Consider the following 20,800-nt stretch of genomic DNA (forward strand, 5'->3'; position numbering starts at 1 on the left):
GCATTAAAAATTTATTGGATAAGCATATGCATGATAATGGCATAGTGTTGGTTAGATGGCCTTTAGTTTTTGACTTCCCATGTCGGTGCAACATCGTGGGCCGAAGGGCCTGTACTGCGCTGTATCGTTCTATGTTCTATGTTCTATGTAACACTGTCCCTATCAAACACTCCCAGGACAGGTACAGCACGGGGTTCGATACAGAGTAAAGCTCCCTCTACACTGTCCCCATCAAACACTCTCAGGACAGGTACAGCATTGGGTTAGATACAGAGTAAAGCTCCCTCTACACTGTCCCCATCAAACACCCCCAGGACAGATATAGCACGGGGTTAGATACAGAATAACTCTCTCCCTACACTGCCCCTATCAAACACTCCAAGGACAGGTACAGCATGGGGTTAGATACAGAATAACTCTCTCCCTACACTGCCCCTATCAAACACTCCAAGGACAGGTACAGCACGGGGTTAGATACAGAGTAAAGCTCCCTCTACACTGACCCCATCAAACGCTCCCAGGACAGTTACAGTACGGGGTTAGATACAGAGTAAAGCTCCCTCTACACTGTCCCCATCAAACACTCCCAGGACAGGTACAGCACGGGGTTAGATACAGAGTAAAGCTCCCTCTACACTGACCCCATCAAACGCTCCCAGGACAGTTACAGCACGGGGTTAGATACAGAATAACTCTCTCCCTACACTGCCCCTATCAAACACTCCCAGGCCAGGTACAGCATGGGGTTAGATACAGAATAACTCTCTCCCTACACTGCCCCTATCAAACACTCCCAGGCCAGGTACAGCACGGGGTTCGATACAGAGTAAAGCTCCCTCTACACTGTCCCCATCAAACACTCTCAGGACAGGTACAGTATTGGGTTAGATACAGAGTAAAGCTCCCTCTACACTGTCCCCATCAAACACTCGCAGGACAGGTACAGCGCGGGGTTAGATACAGAGTAAAGCTCCCTCTACACTGTCCCCATCAAACACTCCCAGGACAGGTACAGCATGGGGTTAGATACAGGGTAAAGCTCCCTCGACACTGTCCCCATCAAACACTCCCAGGACAGGTACAGCACGGGTTAGATACAGAGTAAAACTCCCTCTACATTCTCCCCATCAAACATTCCCAGGACAGGTACAGCACGGGGTTAGATACAGAGTAAAACTCCCTCTATACTGTCCCAATCAAACACTCCCAGGACAGGTACAGCACGGGGTTAGATACAGAGTAAAGCTCACTCTACACTGTCCCCATCAAACATTCCCAGGACAGGTACAACACGGGGTTAGATACAGAGTAAAGCTCCCTCTACACTGTCCCCATCAAACACTCCCAGGACAGGTACAGCACGGGGTTAGATACAGAGTAAAGCTCACTCTACACTGTCCCCATCAAACACTCCCAGGACAGGTACAGCACGGGGTTAGATACAGAGTAAAACTCCCTCTACATTCTCCCCATCAATCACTTTCAGGGCAGGGACAGCACGGGGTTAGATACAGAGTAAAGCTCCCTCTACACTGTCACCATCAAACACTCCCAGGCCAGGTACAGCACGGGGTTAGATACAGAGTAAAACTCCCTCTACATTCTCCCCATCAATCACTTTCAGGGCAGGGACAGCACATGGTGGAGAGTGGTTTAAACAGAGCGCTGCTGATGAAAACCAGTTTGAAAGATGATGTCCCCATTTGATGTCTTTCCCCATAACTGTGAAACAACTTCAGGCACTGTGTAGTTCTGAACAGCATCTGGCAAACCAAATCTACTAGATGATCGGTGGCATTCAGCCCCTCTCAATTCTGTAATGCAAGAATAGAGGGAGGCCATTCAGCCCCTCTGGAACCTGTAACACAGGAGCAGGAGGAAGGCCATTCAGCCCCTCTCGAGCCTGTTATACAAGAACAGGAGGAGGTCCATCCAGCCCCTCTCCAGCCTGTTACACAGGAGCAGGAGGAGTCCCATTCAGCCCCTCTCCAGCCTGTTACACAGGAGCAGGAGGAGTCCCATTCAGCCCCTCTCCAGCCTGTTACACAGGAGCAGGAGGAGTCCCATTCAGCCCCTCTCCAGCCTGTTACACAGGAGCAGGAGGAGTCCCATTCAGCCCCTCTCCAGCCTGTTACACAGGAGCAGGAGGAGTCCCATTCAGCCCCTCTCCAGCCTGTTACACAGGAGCAGGAGGAGTCCCATCAGCCCCTCTCCAGCCTGTTACACAGGAACAGGAGGAGGCCCGTTCAGTCCCTCTGGAGCCTGTTAGACAGGAACAGGAGGAGCCCATTCAGCCTCCCTCTCTCTCTCTCTCTCTCTCTCTCGAGACTGTTACACAGGAACAGGAAGAGGGGTCAGTGAGGGAGGTGTGGGTCCTGTGGTATCAGGGCAGGATGAATGTCCACAGAATACAAGCCTCAGTAGAGAAAGCTCTAACATCACAGGAACAGCTCCACATCCTGTGTCCTCTGCTCCTCCATTTGCTGTGATGCCCACACACCCCTTAATGTGTCCTCTGGCACATCCCCCACCCCTTAATGTGGCCTCTGCCACTTCCCCCAGCCCTGTCCTGCTGCCAGGTACAGGGCTGTGTTCTGGAATCCTGTGCCCAGAGATCCATTCTGACCTGTGCTATCACATTCTTTCCTCTTTCAAATTGCTTGTTGATTCTGTCACACAGAGATCAGGAGCAGGAATGCTGGCTGATTTCCTCTCTCTCTCTCTCTCTAACCCAGGATCACTGGACAGTGATCAGGAGCAGGAATGCTGGCTGATTTCCCCTCTCTCTCTAACCCAGGGATCACTGGACATTGATCAGGAGCAGGAACGCTGGCTGATTTCCCCTCTCTCTCTAACCCAGGGATCACTGGACAGTGATCAGGAGCAGGATCCCTGACTGATTTCCCCTCTCTCTCTAACCCAGGGATCACTGGACAGTGATCAGGAGCAGGAACACTGGCTGATTTCCCCTCTCTCTCTCTAACCCGGGGATCACTGGACAGTGATCTGGAGCAGGGACCCTGGCTGATTTCCCTGCTCTCTAACCCGGGGATCACTGGACAGTGATCAGGAGCAGGATCCCTGGCTGATTTCCTCTCTCTCTAACCCGGGGATCACTGGACAGTGATCAGGAGCAGGAACGCTGGCTGATTTCCTCTCTCTCTCTAACCCAGGGATCACTGGACAATGATCTGGAGCAGGAACCCTGGCTGATTTCCCCTCTCTCTAACCCAGGGATCACTGGACAATGATCAGTAGCAGGAACCCTGGCTTATTTCCCTGCTCTCTCTCTAACCCAGGGATCACTGGACGGTGATCAGGAGCAGGAACCCTGGCTGATTTATCCTCTCTCTCTCTAACCCGGGGATCACTGGACATTGATCAGGAACAGGAACCCTGGCTGATTTCCCCCCTCTCTCTAACCCGGGGATCACTAGATAATGATCAGGAGCAGGAACAGCACCAACCCGCAAAACCTCTCTCTCTCTAACGCATTGATCAGGAACACTAATTCTCGTTGACTTTAGGGTCAGGGAGGAAACCAGGGATAGTTAGGTTGGGGTTCAGTAGGGCATGACAGACACGTTGGGCCAGAGATGTGCTTTTTCCTCTTTTTTTTCCTTCATCTCCTTTCCCCTGCCCGTGGGAATCCCCCCCCCCCCCCCCCCCCCCCCCCGCGCCCCAGGCTTGGGTTTGACGAGCAGTGATTTGCTTCTCCCTCCAGGCTGCCTTCTCTTGCTGTTCATGGCTGTCGTATGTCCGGTTCTGCAGGCTTGACACTGCACCAGTTTCAAATGCACCTCTCCTTGTCCATCAAGTCCTGTGGTGGGTCTGCAGCCTGGAGCTCCTGGCCCAGAGGCAGGGGGAACGACCCGCTGTGCTTCAAGACCACTTTCTTCACTGAGCAACTGCTACAGACGGCAACTTCCTGTCTGTTTAGAACTGTGCAAGTGAGGGAGCCAGATTACACAGGCCTCCAGTTCTGAAGGTGTTTCCTGCCCTGGTCTGGTTTAAGTGCCAGCTGGGGAGTATTGTGTGTCTGTGTTTATTTTTATTTTCTCTGTGAAGAGCTATTGGCGACTGGGCCGCGCACACTGGGTGACCCTTCCACGGGCCTGGTTCTCGGTTCAACAGCTACTCACTCTTGTGCGTGACGCCCACTTTCCGGAAATCAATCTCTCTCTCTCTATCGTCAGTCCCCTCTCGAGCCTGTTACACAGCAACAGGAGGAGGCCTCTTCTCGAGCCTGTTACACAGCAACTGAGGGTGGCCATTCAGCCCCTTCTCGTGCCTGCTAGACAGGAGCAGGAGTAGGTCCATTCAGTGCATTCACGAGCCTGTTACCCAGGAACAGGAGGAGGCCTGTTCAGCCACTCTCTCAAGCCTGTTACACAGGAACAAGAGTTTCTGCGGGTTGATGTCATCTCTGGCACAAAGGAAGATGGTTGTGGTGGTTGGAGGTCAATCATCTCAGTTCCAGGACATCACTGCAGGAGTTCCCTCAGGGTAGTGTCCCAGGCCCAACTATCTTCAGCTGCTTCATCAATGATTGCTCCCCCTTCCATCAGAAGGTCAGAAGTGGGGATGTTTGCAGATGACTGCACAATGTTCACCACCCTTCACGACTCTTCCGATAAGGAAGCAGTCCTTGTCCAAATGCAGCTTTGCCTGAGAAGTGGCAAGTTACATTTGCGCCACACAAATGCCAGGCAATGACCATGTCCTACAAGAGAGGATCTAACCATCACCCCGTGACATTCAATAGCATTCCCATCGCTGAATCCCCCACAATCAACATCCTGGGATTATCATTGATCAGAACTGAACTGGACTAGCCATATTAATATTTTGGCGACCGGGGCAGGTCAAAGGCTAGGAATCCTACGGTGAGTAACTCACCTCCTGACCCCCCAAAGCCTGTACACCATCTACAAGGTACAAGTCAGGAGTGTGATGGAATAGTCTCCACTGACCTGGGTGACTGCAGCTCCAACAACACTCACGAGGCTCGACACCATCCAGGACAAAGCAGCCCCGCTTGATTCCTCCCCCTTCCACAAACATTCTGTCCCCCACCACCGACGAGCAGTGACAGCCGTGTGTACCATCTACAAGATGCACTGCAGTAACTCACCAAGGTTTCTACGGCAACATCTTCCAAACCCACTGTTATCTAGAAGGACAAGAGCAGCAGATACCTGGAACATCACCACCTGGAGGTTCCCCCCCAAGTCACTCACCACCATGACTTGGAAATATATTGGCCGTGCCTTCACTGTCGCTGGGGCAGCAGCCTGGAACTGCCTCCCTAACGGCACAGAGTGTGTATCTATACCTTGTGGACTGCAGCAGAAGGCAGCGCACCACAACTTTCTGAAGGGCAACTAGTGATGGGCAATAAATGCTGGCCTAACCAGCGACACCCACACCCCATCAATAAATAACACAAAAGGCCCTTTCAATCCCCCACTTGAACCTGTTACACAGGAACAAAGGAGGCCCAATGAGCCTCTTGGGTTTGTTGCACAGGAACATACACCTCTCCAACCTGTTAGGAGGCTATTCAGCCCCCTTGAGTCTGTACACATAGATTCTAAATCATTCGCTCAGATGTGGTTTTTACTGATGCTCTCCCACACTCGGCCTCAGCTTTACGGCGGGAGAGACTTCAGATTTCACTCTCTGACAAAGTGCTTCCTGACACCACACCTCAACAGCCTCGCTTTCCCTCAGCACTGACAGTGCCGCACTCCCTCAGTACTGACTCTCTGACAGTGCAGCACTCCCTCAGTACTGACGCTCTGACAGTGCAGCACTCCCTCAGTACTGACTCTCTGACAGTGCAGCACTCCCTCAGTACTGACGCTCTGACAGTGCAGCACTCCCTCAGTACTGACTCTCTGACAGTGCAGCACTCCCTCAGTACTGACCCTCTGACAGTGCAGCACTCCCTCAGTACTGACCCTCTGACAGTGCAGCGCTCCCTCAGTACTGACAGTGCAGCACTCCCTCAGTACTGACAGTGCAGCACTCCCTCAGTACTGACAGTGCAGCACTCCCTCAGTACTGACAGTGCAGCACTCACACAGTACTGACCCTCTGACAGTGCAGCACTCCCTCAGTACTGACCGTCTGACAGTGCAGCACTCCCTCTGTACTGAACCTCTGACGGTACAGCACTCCCTCAGTACTGACCCTCTGACAGTGCAGCTCTCCCTCAGTACTGACCCTCTGACAGTGCAGCACTCCCTCAGTACTGACAGTGCAGCACTCCCTCAGTACTGACCCTCTCACAGTGCAGGACTCCCTCAGTACTGACCCTCTGACAGTGCAGCGCTCCCTCAGTACTGACAGTGCAGCACTCCCTCAGTACTGACCCTCTGACAGTGCAGCACTCCCTCAGTACTGACCCTCTGACAGTGCAGCACTCCCTCAGTACTGACTCTCTGACAGTGCAGCACTCCCTCAGTACTGACCCTCTGACAGTGCAGCACTCCCTCAGTACTAACCCTCTGACAGTGCAGCACTCCCTCAGTACTGACCCTCTGACAGTGCAGCACTCCCTCAGTACTGACCCTCTGACAGTGCAGCACTCCCTCAGTACTGACAGTGCAGCACTCCCTCAGTACTGACAGTGCAGCACTCCCTCAGCACTGACCCTCTGACAGTGCAGCTCTCCCTCGGTCCTGAACCTCTGACAGTGCAGCACTCACACAGTACTGACCCTCTGACAGTGCAGCACTCCCTCAGTACTGACCCTCTGACAGTGCAGCACTCCCTCAGTACTGACCCTCTGACAGTGCAGCACTCCCTCAGTACTGACCCTCTGACAGTGCAGCACTCCCTCAGTACTGACCCTCTGACAGTGCAGCACTCCCTCAGTACTGACCCTCTGACAGTGCAGCACTCCCTAATTACTGACTCTCTGAGAGTGCAGCACTCCCTCAGTACTGACCCTCTGACAGTGCAGCACTCCCTCAGTACTGACTCTCTGACAGTGCAGCACTCCCTCAGTACTGACCCTCTGACAGTGCAGCACTCCCTCAGTACTGACAGTGCAGCACTCCCTCAGTACTGACAGGCAGCACTCCCTCAGTACTGACCCTCTGACAGTGCAGCACTCCCTCAGTACTGACCCTCTGACAGTGCAGCGCTCCCTCAGCACTGTCCCTCTGACAGTGCAGCACTCCCTCAGTACTGACCCTCTGACAGTGGAGCACTCCCTCAGCACTGACCCTCTGACAGTGCAGCACTCCCTCAGTACTGACCCTCTGACAGTGCAGCACTCCCTCAGTACTGACAGGCAGCACTCCCTCAGTACTGACCCTCTGACAGTGCAGCACTCCCTCAGTACTGACCCTCTGACAGTGCAGCGCTCCCTCAGCACTGTCCCTCTGACAGTGCAGCACTCCCTCAGTACTGACCCTCTGACAGTGCAGCACTCCCTCAGTACTGACCCTCTGACAGTGCAGCACTCCCTCAGTACTGAACCTCTGACGGTGCAGCACTCCCTCAGTACTGACCCTCTGACAGTGCAGCTCTCCCTCAGTACTGACCCTGACAGTGCAGCACTCCCTCTGTACTGAACCTCTGACAGTGCAGCACTATCACAGTACTGACCCTCTGACAGTGCAGCACTCCCTCAGTTCTGACCCTCTGACAGTGCAGCACTCCCTCAGTACTGACCCTCTGACAGTGCAGCACTCCCTCAGTACTGACCCTCTGACAGTGCAGCGCTCCCTCAGCACTGTCCCTCTGACAGTGCAGCACTCCCTCAGTACTGACCCTCTGACAGTGCAGCACTCCCTCAGTACTGACCCTCTGACAGTGCAGCACTCCCTCAGTACTGACCCTCTGACAGTGCAGCACTCCCTCAGTACTGACTCTCTGACAGTGCAGCACTCCCTCAGTACTGACCCTCTGACAGTGCAGCACTCCCTCAGTACTGACTCTCTGACAGTGCAGCACTCCCTCAGTACTGACCCTCTGACAGTGCAGCACTCCCTCAGTACTGACAGTGCAGCACTCCCTCAGTACTGACAGGCAGCACTCCCTCAGTACTGACCCTCTGACAGTGCAGCACTCCCTCAGTACTGACCCTCTGACAGTGCAGCGCTCCCTCAGCACTGTCCCTCTGACAGTGCTGCACTCCCTCAGTACTGACCCTCTGACAGTGCAGCACTCCCTCAGCACTGACCCTCTGACAGTGCAGCACTCCCTCAGTACTGACCCTCTGACAGTGCAGCACTCCCTCAGTACTGACTCTCTGACAGTGCAGCACTCCCTCAGTACTGACTCTCTGACAGTGCAGCACTCCCTCAGCACTGACTCTCCGTGACAGTGCAGCACTCCCTCAGCACTGACTCTCTGACAGTGCAGCACTCCCTCAGTACTGACCCTCTGACAGTGCAGCACTCCCTCAGTACTGTCCCTCTGACAGTGCAGCACTCCCTCAGTACTGACCCTCAGACAGTGCAGCGCTCCCTCAGTACTGACCCTCTGACAGTGCAGCACTCCCTCAGTACTGATCCTCTGACAGTGCAGCACTCCCTCAATACTGACCCTCTGACAGTGCAGCACTCCCTCAGTACTGACTCTCTGACAGTGCAGCACTACCTCAGTACTGAACCTCTGACGGTACAGCACTCCCTCAGTACTGACCCTCTGACAGTGCAGCACTCCCTCAGTACTGACTCTCTGACAGTGCAGCACTCCCTCAGTACTGACTCTCTGACAGTGCAGCACTACCTCAGTACTGAACCTCTGACGGTACAGCACTCCCTCAGTACTGACCCTCTGACAGTGCAGCACTCCCTCAGTACTGACAGTGCAGCACTCCCTCAGTACTGACAGTGCAGCACTCCCTCAGTACTGACAGTGCAGCACTCCCTCAGTACTGACAGTGCAGCACTCCCTCAGTACTGACAGTGCAGCACTCACACAGTACTGACCCTCTGACAGTGCAGCACTCCCTCAGTACTGACCGTCTGACAGTGCAGCACTCCCTCTGTACTGAACCTCTGACGGTACAGCACTCCCTCAGTACTGACCCTCTGACAGTGCAGCTCTCCCTCAGTACTGACCCTCTGACAGTGCAGCACTCCCTCAGTACTGACAGTGCAGCACTCCCTCAGTACTGACCCTCTCACAGTGCAGGACTCCCTCAGTACTGACCCTCTGACAGTGCAGCACTCCCTCAGTACTGACCCTCTGACAGTGCAGCACTCCCTCAGTACTGACTCTCTGACAGTGCAGCACTCCCTCAGTACTGACCCTCTGACAGTGCAGCACTCCCTCAGTACTAACCCTCTGACAGTGCAGCACTCCCTCAGTACTGACCCTCTGACAGTGCAGCACTCCCTCAGTACTGACCCTCTGACAGTGCAGCACTCCCTCAGTACTGACAGTGCAGCACTCCCTCAGTACTGACAGTGCAGCACTCCCTCAGCACTGACCCTCTGACAGTGCAGCTCTCCCTCGGTACTGAACCTCTGACAGTGCAGCACTCACACAGTACTGACCCTCTGACAGTGCAGCACTCCCTCAGTACTGACCCTCTGACAGTGCAGCACTCCCTCAGTACTGACCCTCTGACAGTGCAGCACTCCCTCAGTACTGACCCTCTGACAGTGCAGCACTCCCTCAGTACTGACCCTCTGACAGTGCAGCACTCCCTCAGTACTGACCCTCTGACAGTGCAGCACTCCCTCAGTACTGACTCTCTGACAGTGCAGCACTCCCTCAGTACTGACCCTCTGACAGTGCAGCACTCCCTCAGTACTGACTCTCTGACAGTGCAGCACTCCCTCAGTACTGACCCTCTGACAGTGCAGCACTCCCTCAGTACTGACCCTCTGACAGTGCAGCACTCCCTCAGTACTGACAGTGCAGCACTCCCTCAGTACTGACAGGCAGCACTCCCTCAGTACTGACCCTCTGACAGTGCAGCACTCCCTCAGTACTGACCCTCTGACAGTGCAGCGCTCCCTCAGCACTGTCCCTCTGACAGTGCAGCACTCCCTCAGTACTGACCCTCTGACAGTGCAGCACTCCCTCAGCACTGACCCTCTGACAGTGCAGCACTCCCTCAGTACTGAACCTCTGACGGTGCAGCACTCCCTCAGTACTGACCCTCTGACAGTGCAGCTCTCCCTCAGTACTGACCCTGACAGTGCAGCACTCCCTCTGTACTGAACCTCTGGCAGTGCAGCACTATCACAGTACTGACCCTCTGACAGTGCAGCACTCCCTCAGTTCTGACCCTCTGACAGTGCAGCACTCCCTCAGTACTGACCCTCTGACAGTGCAGCACTCCCTCAGTACTGACCCTCTGACAGTGCAGCGCTCCCTCAGCACTGTCCCTCTGACAGTGCAGCACTCCCTCAGTACTGACCCTCTGACAGTGCAGCACTCCCTCAGTACTGACCCTCTGACAGTGCAGCACTCCCTCAGTACTGACCCTCTGACAGTGCAGCACTCCCTCAGTACTGACTCTCTGACAGTGCAGCACTCCCTCAGTACTGACTCTCTGACAGTGCAGCACTCCCTCAGTACTGACTCTCTGACAGTGCAGCACTCCCTCAGTACTGACCCTCTGACAGTGCAGCACTCCCTCAGTACTGACAGTGCAGCACTCCCTCAGTACTGACAGGCAGCACTCCCTCAGTACTGACCCTCTGACAGTGCAGCACTCCCTCAGTACTGACCCTCTGACAGTGCAGCGCTCCCTCAGCACTGTCCCTCTGACAGTGCTGCACTCCCTCAGTACTGACCCTCTGACAGTGCAGCACTCCCTCAGCACTGACCCTCTGACAGTGCAGCACTCCCTCAGTACTGACCCTCTGACAGTGCAGCACTCCCTCAGTACTGACTCTCTGACAGTGCAGCACTCCCTCAGTACTGACTCTCCGTGACAGTGCAGCACTCCCTCAGCACTGACTCTCTGACAGTGCAGCACTCCCTCAGTACTGACCCTCTGACAGTGCAGCACTCCCTCAGTACTGTCCCTCTGACAGTGCAGCACTCCCTCAGTACTGACCCTCAGACAGTGCAGCGCTCCCTCAGTACTGACCCTCTGACAGTGCAGCACTCCCTCAGTACTGATCCTCTGACAGTGCAGCACTCCCTCAATACTGACCCTCTGACAGTGCAGCACTCCCTCAGTACTGACTCTCTGACAGTGCAGCACTACCTCAGTACTGAACCTCTGACAGTACAGCACTCCCTCAGTACTGACCCTCTGACAGTGCAGCACTCCCTCAGTACTGACTCTCTGACAGTGCAGCACTCCCTCAGTACTGACTCTCTGACAGTGCAGCACTACCTCAGTACTGAACCTCTGACGGTACAGCACTCCCTCAGTACTGACCCTCTGACAGTGCAGCACTCCCTCAGTACTGACAGTGCAGCACTCCCTCAGTACTGACAGTGCAGCACTCCCTCAGTACTGACAGTGCAGCACTCCCTCAGTACTGACAGTGCAGCACTCCCTCAGTACTGACAGTGCAGCACTCACACAGTACTGACCCTCTGACAGTGCAGCACTCCCTCAGTACTGACCGTCTGACAGTGCAGCACTCCCTCTGTACTGAACCTCTGACGGTACAGCACTCCCTCAGTACTGACCCTCTGACAGTGCAGCTCTCCCTCAGTACTGACCCTCTGACAGTGCAGCACTCCCTCAGTACTGACAGTGCAGCACTCCCTCAGTACTGACCCTCTCACAGTGCAGGACTCCCTCAGTACTGACCCTCTGACAGTGCAGCACTCCCTCAGTACTGACCCTCTGACAGTGCAGCACTCCCTCAGTACTGACTCTCTGACAGTGCAGCACTCCCTCAGTACTGACCCTCTGACAGTGCAGCACTCCCTCAGTACTAACCCTCTGACAGTGCAGCACTCCCTCAGTACTGACCCTCTGACAGTGCAGCACTCCCTCAGTACTGACCCTCTGACAGTGCAGCACTCCCTCAGTACTGACAGTGCAGCACTCCCTCAGTACTGACAGTGCAGCACTCCCTCAGTACTGACCCTCTGACAGTGCAGCTCTCCCTCGGTACTGAACCTCTGACAGTGCAGCACTCACACAGTACTGACCCTCTGACAGTGCAGCACTCCCTCAGTACTGACCCTCTGACAGTGCAGCACTCCCTCTGTACTGACCCTCTGACAGTGCAGCACTCCCTCAGTACTGACCCTCTGACAGTGCAGCACTCCCTCAGTACTGACCCTCTGACAGTGCAGCACTCCCTCAGTACTGACCCTCTGACAGTGCAGCACTCCCTCAGTACTGACTCTCTGACAGTGCAGCACTCCCTCAGTACTGACCCTCTGACAGTGCAGCACTCCCTCAGTACTGACTCTCTGACAGTGCAGCACTCCCTCAGTACTGACCCTCTGACAGTGCAGCACTCCCTCAGTACTGACCCTCTGACAGTGCAGCACTCCCTCAGTACTGACAGTGCAGCACTCCCTCAGTACTGACAGGCAGCACTCCCTCAGTACTGACCCTCTGACAGTGCAGCACTCCCTCAGTACTGACCCTCTGACAGTGCAGCGCTCCCTCAGCACTGTCCCTCTGACAGTGCAGCACTCCCTCAGTACTGACCCTCTGACAGTGCAGCACTCCCTCAGCACTGACCCTCTGACAGTGCAGCACTCCCTCAGTACTGAACCTCTGACGGCGCAGCACTCCCTCAGTACTGACCCTCTGACAGTGCAGCTCTCCCTCAGTACTGACCCTGACAGTGCAGCACTCCCTCTGTACTGAACCTCTGACAGTGCAGCACTATCACAGTACTGACCCTCTGACAGTGCAGCACTCCCTCAGTTCTGACCCTCTGACAGTGCAGCACTCCCTCAGTACTGACCCTCTGACAGTGCAGCACTCCCTCAGTACTGACCCTCTGACAGTGCAGCACTCCCTCAGTACTGACCCTCTGACAGTGCAGCACTCCCTCAGTACTGACTCTCTGACAGTGCAGCACTCCCTCAGTACTGACCCTCTGACAGTGCAGCACTCCCTCAGTACTGACTCTCTGACAGTGCAGCACTCCCTCAGTACTGACCCTCTGACAGTGCAGCACTCCCTCAGTACTGACAGTGCAGCACTCCCTCAGTACTGACAGGCAGCACTCCCTCAGTACTGACCCTCTGACAGTGCAGCACTCCCTCAGTACTGACCCTCTGACAGTGCAGCGCTCCCTCAGCACTGTCCCTCTGACAGTGCAGCACTCCCTCAGTACTGACCCTCTGACAGTGCAGCACTCCCTCAGCACTGACCCTCTGACAGTGCAGCACTCCCTCAGTACTGACCCTCTGACAGTGCAGCACTCCCTCAGTACTGACTCTCTGACAGTGCAGCACTCCCTCAGTACTGACTCTCTGACAGTACAGCACTCCCTCAGCACTGACTCTCTGACAGTGCAGCACTCCCTCAGCACTGACTCTCTGACAGTGCAGCACTCCCTCAGTACTGACCCTCTGACAGTGCAGCACTCCCTCAGTACTGTCCCTCTGACAGTGCAGCACTCCCTCAGTACTGACCCTCAGACAGTGCAGCGCTCCCTCAGTACTGACCCTCTGACAGTGCAGCACTCCCTCAGTACTGATCCTCTGACAGTGCAGCACTCCCTCAATACTGACCCTCTGACAGTGCAGCACTCCCTCAGTACTGACCCTCTGACAGTGCAGCACTCCCTCAGTACTGACCCTCTGACAGTGCAGCATTCCCTCAGTACTGACCCTGACAGTGCAGCGCTCCCTCAATACTGGCTGGGTGGGCTGCATCACTCCAGAGACAGGCGTGAGTTACCCAGTCAGTGGACCCGAGCAGTTGTGTGTTGTTGCCACTCATTCTGACAGGTTATTGTGATTGCAGACTCCCTGAGTGTTTGTTTATCTGGGCTGTGACTGATAGCAGGGTCAGGAACGAAGATGCTGAACAATAGGTGGAGATTGGACCTGGGTTATCCAGTGACCAGGGAGCAGAGTTTAGTTTGATACTATTCAAGCCAGCCTCTCCTGATTGAATGCTATCTGCCACCTCCCACTTCAATCTTATTTACTGCCTACAGTTTCCATTTGAAATCCTAACCTCAGAGCCTGACGCAAGGAGACTGTTTCTTGTGAGCTTGGCGGATTTATCCCACATCCAGGTCCCAGGCACCAGACTAAAGCTCCCTCCACACTGTCCCCAATCACACATTCCCAGGACAGGTACAGCACGGGGTTAGATACAGAATAAAGCTCCCTCTACACTGTCCCCATCAAACACTCCCAGGACAGATACAGCACGGGGTTAGATACAGAGTAAAGCTCCCTCTACACTGCCCCCATCAAATACTCCCAGGACAGGTACAGCACAGGGTTAGATACAGAGTAAAGCTCCCTCTACACTGTCCCCATCAAACACTCCCAGGACAGGTACAGCACGGGGTTCGATACAGAGTAAAGCTCCCTCTGCACTGTCCCCATTAAACACTCCCAGGACAGGTACAGCACAGGGTTAGATACAGAGTAAAGCTCCCTCTACACTGAGCCCATCAAACACACCCAGGACAGGTACAGCGCGGGGTTAGATACAGAATAAAGCTCCCTCTACACTGAGCCCATCAAACATTCCCAAGACAGGTACAGCAATGGGTTCGATACAGAGTAAAGCTACCTCCACACTGTTCCTGTCAAACATTCCCAGGACAGGAACAGCACGGAGTTAGATCCAGAACTGATTGATTGATTGATATTTATTTTCACATGTACCGAAGTACAGTCAAAAGTATTTTTCTGCGGCCAAGGTAACGTGCACAGTACGGACATAGTAGACAAAAGAATAATCAACAGAGAACATTGACAGTGGTGCATCAACAAACAGTGATTGGTTACAGTGCGGAACAAGGGCCAAACAAAGCAAGTACATGAGCAAGAGCAGCATAGTGTTGTGAATAGTGTTCTTACAGGGAAAAGATCAGCCTGAGGGGGGAGTTCTTGAGGAGTCTTGTAGCTGTGGGGAAGAAGCTGTTCCTATGTCTGGATGTGCGGGTCTTCTGACTTCTGTACCTTCTTCCTGATGGAAGGGGCTGGAAGGAGGCAATGCCTGGGTGGGAGGGGTTTCTGATAATGCTGTCTGCCTTCCTGAGGCAACGGGAGGTGTAGACAGAATCAATGTGGGGGTGACAAGCTTGTGTGATGCATTGAGCTGAGTTCACCACGCTCTGGACTGAGCAGTTGCCGTACCAAGTTGTGATGCAGCCGGATAGGATGCTCTTAATCGCACATCTGTATAACTTTGTGAGTCGATGCAGTCATGCCGAATTTCTTTACCATTCATAGGAAGTAGAGACGTTTTTGGGCTTTCCTGACTTGCATCAACGTGAGTGGACCAGTACAGACGGTTGGTGATGGTGACCCCCAGGAACATAAAGCTATTGATCATCTCCACTTTGGAGCCATTGATGCAGACGGGGGGGTGTGTCGTACTGCACTTCCTGATGTCGATGATCAGTTCCTTGGTCTTTCCAGCATTTAGAGAGAGGTTGTTTCGATACACCATGCAACCAAGTGACTTAACTCCCTTCTGTAGTCTGATTAGTCATTGTTTGAGATACGACCCACCACAGTCGTATCAACCGCAAACTTACAGATTGAATTGGAGTTGAATCTTGCCGCACAATCTTGTGTGTACAGGGAGTACAGTAGAGGACTGAGCACACATCCTTGCGGGGCCCCGGTGTTGAGGACTATTATGGAGGAGGTGCTGTTGCCTATCCTGACAGATTGCGGGCTGTTGGTGAGGGAGTCAAGGATCCAGCTGCACAGGGAGGGGCCAAGTACAAGGTTGCAGAGTTTGGTTATTAGTCGTGTCGGGATAATGGTGTTGAAGGCGGAGCTTTAGTCCATGAACTGCAGTCTGACGTAGGTGTCCTTGTTGTCGAGATGTTCGAGAGTTGATTGTAGGACCAGAGCGATGGCAGAGGGAGGCGGGGATGGGATCCTCTCTGCCATCCCCTCTCTCTCTGCCATCCCCCCTCCCTCTGCCATCCCCCTCCCTCTGCCATCCCCCCTCCCTCTGCCATCCCCCCTCCCCCCTCTCTGCCATCCCCCTCCCTCTGCCATCCCCTCCCTCTGCCATCCCCGCACCCTCTGCCATCCCCCTCCCCCCTCTCTGCCATCCCCCTCCCTCTGCCATCCCCCTCCCTCTGCCATCCCCCTCCCTCTGCCATCCCCCTCCCTCTGCCATCCCCCTCCCTCTGCCATCCCCCCTCCCTCTGCCATCCCCCCTCCCTCTGCCATCCCCCCTCCCTCTGCCATCCCCCCTCCCTCTGCCATCCCCCCTCCCTCTGCCATCCCCCCTCCCTCTGCCATCCCCCCTCCCTCTGCCATCCCCCCTCCCTCTGCCATCCCCCTCCCTCTGCCATACCCCCTCCCTCTGCCATCCCCCCTCCCCCTCTCTGCCATCCCCCCCTCTCTGCCATCCCCCTCCCTCTGCCATCCCCCCTCCCTCTGCCATCCCCCCTCCCTCTGCCATCCCCCTCCCTCTGCCATCCCCCTCCCTCTGCCATCCCCGCACCCTCTGCCATCCCCCCTCCCCCCTCTCTGCCATCCCCCTCCCTCTGCCATCCCCCCTCCCTCTGCCATCCCCCCTCCCTCTGCCATCCCCCCTCCCTCTGCCATCCCCCCTCCCTCTGCCATCTCCCCTCCCCCCTCTCTGCCATCCCCTCCCTCTGCCATCCCCCCTCCCTCTGCCATCCCCCCTCCCTCTGCCATCCCCCCTCCCTCTGCCATCCCCCCTCCCTCTGCCATCCCCCTCCCTCTGCCATCCCCCTCCCTCTGCCATCCCCCTCCCTCTGCCATCCCCCTCCCTCTGCCATCCCCACTCCCTCTGCCATCCCCCCTCCCTCTGCCATCCCCCCTCCCTCTGCCATCCCCCCTCCCTCTGCCATCCCCCCTCCCTCTGCCATCCCCCCTCCCTCTGCCATCCCCCCTCCCTCTGCCATCCCCCCTCCCTCTGCCATCCCCCCTCCCTCTGCCATACCCCCTCCCTCTGCCATCCCCCCTCCCTCTGCCATCCCCCCTCTCTCTGCCATCCCCCCTCTCTCTGCCATCCCCCCTCCCCCCTCCCCCCTCCCTCTGCCATCCCCCTCCCTCTGCCATCCCCCTCCCTCTGCCATCCCCCTCCCTCTGCCATCCCCCCTCCCTCTGCCATCCCCCCTCCCTCTGCCATCCCCCCTCCCTCTGCCATCCCCCTCCCTCTGCCATCCCCCCTCCCTCTGCCATCCCCCCTCCCTCTGCCATCCCCCCTCCCTCTGCCATCCCCCCCTCCCTCTGCCATCCCCCCTCCCTCTGCCATCCCCCCTCCCTCTGCCATCCCTCCTCCCTCTGCCATGCCCCCTCCCTCTGCCATACCCCCTCCCTCTGCCATCCCCCCTCCCCCCTCTCTGCCATCCCCCTCCCTCTGCCATCCCCTCTCCCTCTGCCATCCCCCCTCCCTCTGCCATCCCCCCTCCCTCTGCCATCCCCCCTCCCTCTGCCATCCCCCCTCCCTCTGCCATCCCCCCTCCCTCTGCCATCCCCCCTCCCTCTGCCATCCCCCCCTCCCTCTGCCATCCCCCCTCCCTCTGCCATCCCCCCTCCCTCTGCCATCCCCCCTCTCTCTGCCATCCCCCCTCCCCCCTCCCTCTGCCATCCCCCCTCCCCCCTCCCTCTGCCATCCCCCTCCCTCTGCCATCCCCCTCCCTCTGCCATCCCCCCTCCCTCTGCCATCCCCCTCCCTCTGCCATCCCCCTCCCTCTGCCATCCCCCTCCCTCTGCCATCCCCCTCCCTCTGCCATCCCCCTCCCTCTGCCATCCCCCTCCCTCTGCCATCCCCCTCCCTCTGCCATCCCCTCTCCCTCTGCCATCCTCCCTCCCTCTGCCATCCCCCTCCCTCTGCCATCCCCCTCCCTCTGCCATCCCCCTCCCTCTGCCATCCCCCTCCCTCTGCCATCCCCCCTCCCTCTGCCATCCCCCCTCCCTCTGCCATCCCCCCTCCCTCTGCCATCCCCCCTCCCTCTGCCATCCCCCCTCCCTCTGCCATCCCCCCTCCCTCTGCCATCCCCCCTCCCTCTGCCATCCCCCCTCCCCCCTCTCTGCCATCCCCCCTCCCCCTCTCTGCCATCCCCCCTCCCTCTGCCATCCCCCTCCCTCTGCCATCCCCCCTCCCTCTGCCATCCCCCCTCCCTCTGCCATCCCCCCTCCCTCTGCCATCCCCCCTCCCTCTGCCATCCCCCCTCCCTCTGCCATCCCCCCTCCCTCTGCCATCCCCCCTCCCTCTGCCATCCCCCCTCCCTCTGCCATCCCCCCTCCCTCTGCCATCCCCCCTCCCTCTGCCATCCCCCCTCCCTCTGCCATCCCCCCTCCCCCCTCCCTCTGCCATCCCCCCTCCCCCTCTCTGCCATCCCCCTCCCTCTGCCATCCCCCTCCCTCTGCCATCCCCCCTCCCTCTGCCATCCCCCCCTCCCTCTGCCACCCCCCTCCCTCTGCCTTCCCCCTCCCTCTGCCATCCCCTCTCTCTCTGCCATCCGCCTCCCTCTGCCATCCCCCTCCCTCTGCCATCCCCCTCTCCCTCTGCCATCCCCCTCTCCCTCTGCCATCCCCCTCTCTCTGCCATCCCCCTCTCTCTGCCATCCCCCTCTCTCTGCCATCCCCCTCCCTCTGCCATCCCCCTCCCTCTGCCATCCCCCTCCCTCTGCCATCCCCCTCCCTCTGCCATCCCCCTCCCTCTGCCATCCCCCTCCCTCTGCCATCCCCCTCCCTCTGCCATCCCCCTCCCTCTGCCATCCCCCTCCCTCTGCCATCCCCCTCCCTCTGCCATCCCCCTCCCTCTGCCACCCCCCCCCCTCTGCCATCCCCCTCCCTCTGCCATCCCCCTCCCTCTGCCATCCCCCTCCCTCTGCCATCCCCCTCCCTCTGCCATCCCCCTCCCTCTGCCATCCCCCTCCCTCTGCCATCCCCCTCCCTCTGCCATCCCCCTCCCTCTGCCATCCCCCTCCTCTGCCATCCCCCTCTCTCTGCCATTCCCCCTCCCCCCTCCCTCTGCCATCCCCCCTCCCTCTGCCATCCCCCCTCCCTCTGCCATCCCCCCTCCCTCTGCCATCCCCCCTCCCTCTGCCATCCCCCCTCCCTCTGCCATCCCCCCTCCCTCTGCCATCCCCCCTCCCTCTGCCACCCCCCTCCCTCTGCCACCCCCCCTCCCTCTGCCACCCCCCTCCCTCTGCCACCCCCCTTCCCTCTGCCACCCCCCCTCCCTCTGCCATCCCCCCTCCCTCTGCCATCCCCCCTCCCTCTGCCATCCCCCCTCCCTCTGCCATCCCCCCTCCCTCTGCCATCCCCCCTCCCTCTGCCATCCCCCCTCCCTCTGCCATCCCCCCTCCCTCTGCCATCCCCCCTCCCTCTGCCATCCCCCCTCCCTCTGCCATCCCCCCTCTCTCTGCTATCCCCTCTCCCTCTGCCACCCCCCCCCTCTGCCACCCCCCTCCCTCTGCCACCCCCCTCCCTCTGCCACCCCCCTCCCTCTGCCACCCCCCTCCCTCTGCCATCCCCCCTCCCTCTGCCATCCCCCCTCCCTCTGCCATCCCCCTCCCTCTGCCATCCCCCTCCCTCTGCCATCCCCCTCCCTCTGCCATCCCCCTCCCTCTGCCATCCCCCTCCCTCTGCCATCCCCCTCCCTCTGCCATCCCCCCTCTCTCTGCCATCCCCTCTCTCTCTGCCATCCCCCTCCCTCTGCCATCCCCCTCCCTCTGCCATCCCCCTCCCCCCTCCCTCTGCCATCCCCTCTCCCTCTGCCATCCCCCCTCCCCCCTCTCTGCCATCCCCCCTCCCCCCTCTCTGCCATCCCCCCTCCCTCTGCCATCCCCCCTCTCTCTGCCATCCCCCCTCCCTCTGCCACCCCCCCTGTCTCTGCCACCTCGGGGGGTTGGGAAGGGTGGGTGCTATAAAGTCCTGCACAGTTACAGGGCCGGACAAACACAGGCTGGATTCCGGGCCTAGTGGCAACTTGTGGCGCGGACAATCCCATTGGCCCGATAATAATAACCTTTTATTGTCACAAGTTTGAAGTTACTGTGAAAAGCCCCTCGTCGCCACATTCCAGCGCCTGTTCGGGTAAGCTGGTACGGGAATTGAACCCGCGCTGCTGGCCTTGTTCTGCATCACAAACCAGCTGTCTAGCCCACAGAGCTAAACCAGCCCTTATGATGTTGCCTTGGCTGGGTGAAGGGGCAACGGTTGTGGAAGTGGTGGGGGGTGGCTGGTGTTGGGGAAATGATTTGATCCAGGAGAATCCTAGAATAGAATCACAGAACGCCCAGAGCACAGAAGGAGGCCATTCAGCCCAGCGTGTCTGCACCGACCCTCTGAAAGAGCACTCCACTGAAGCCCACTTCCCCACACTACTCCTATTACTCTTTAACCTAACTTCCACATCCCTGGACACTTAAGGGGCAATTTATCATGGCCAATCCACCTGACCTACAGATCTTTGGACTGTGGGGGGAAACCGGAGCACCCGGAGGAAACCCACACAGATACAGGAGAACATGCCAACTCCACTCAGTCACACCCAAGAATGGAATTGAAGCCGGGTCCCTGGTGCTATGAGGCAGCAGTGCTATCTGCTACACCGTGCAGCCCCTCTGTCAGCTCTGATATGGGGGCTTGTGGGTGCCTCGCCGGACCCTGTCCGGTATAGAAAGTTTGCATTTTTGGCAGTCACTCGTCCTCTGCACATCCCCCCCCTCCCCAAGTCCCGTCTCTTCAGTTACAC

Source organism: Scyliorhinus canicula, chromosome 12 (genome assembly GCF_902713615.1).
Source record: "Scyliorhinus canicula chromosome 12, sScyCan1.1, whole genome shotgun sequence".
Lineage (NCBI taxonomy): Eukaryota > Metazoa > Chordata > Chondrichthyes > Carcharhiniformes > Scyliorhinidae > Scyliorhinus > Scyliorhinus canicula.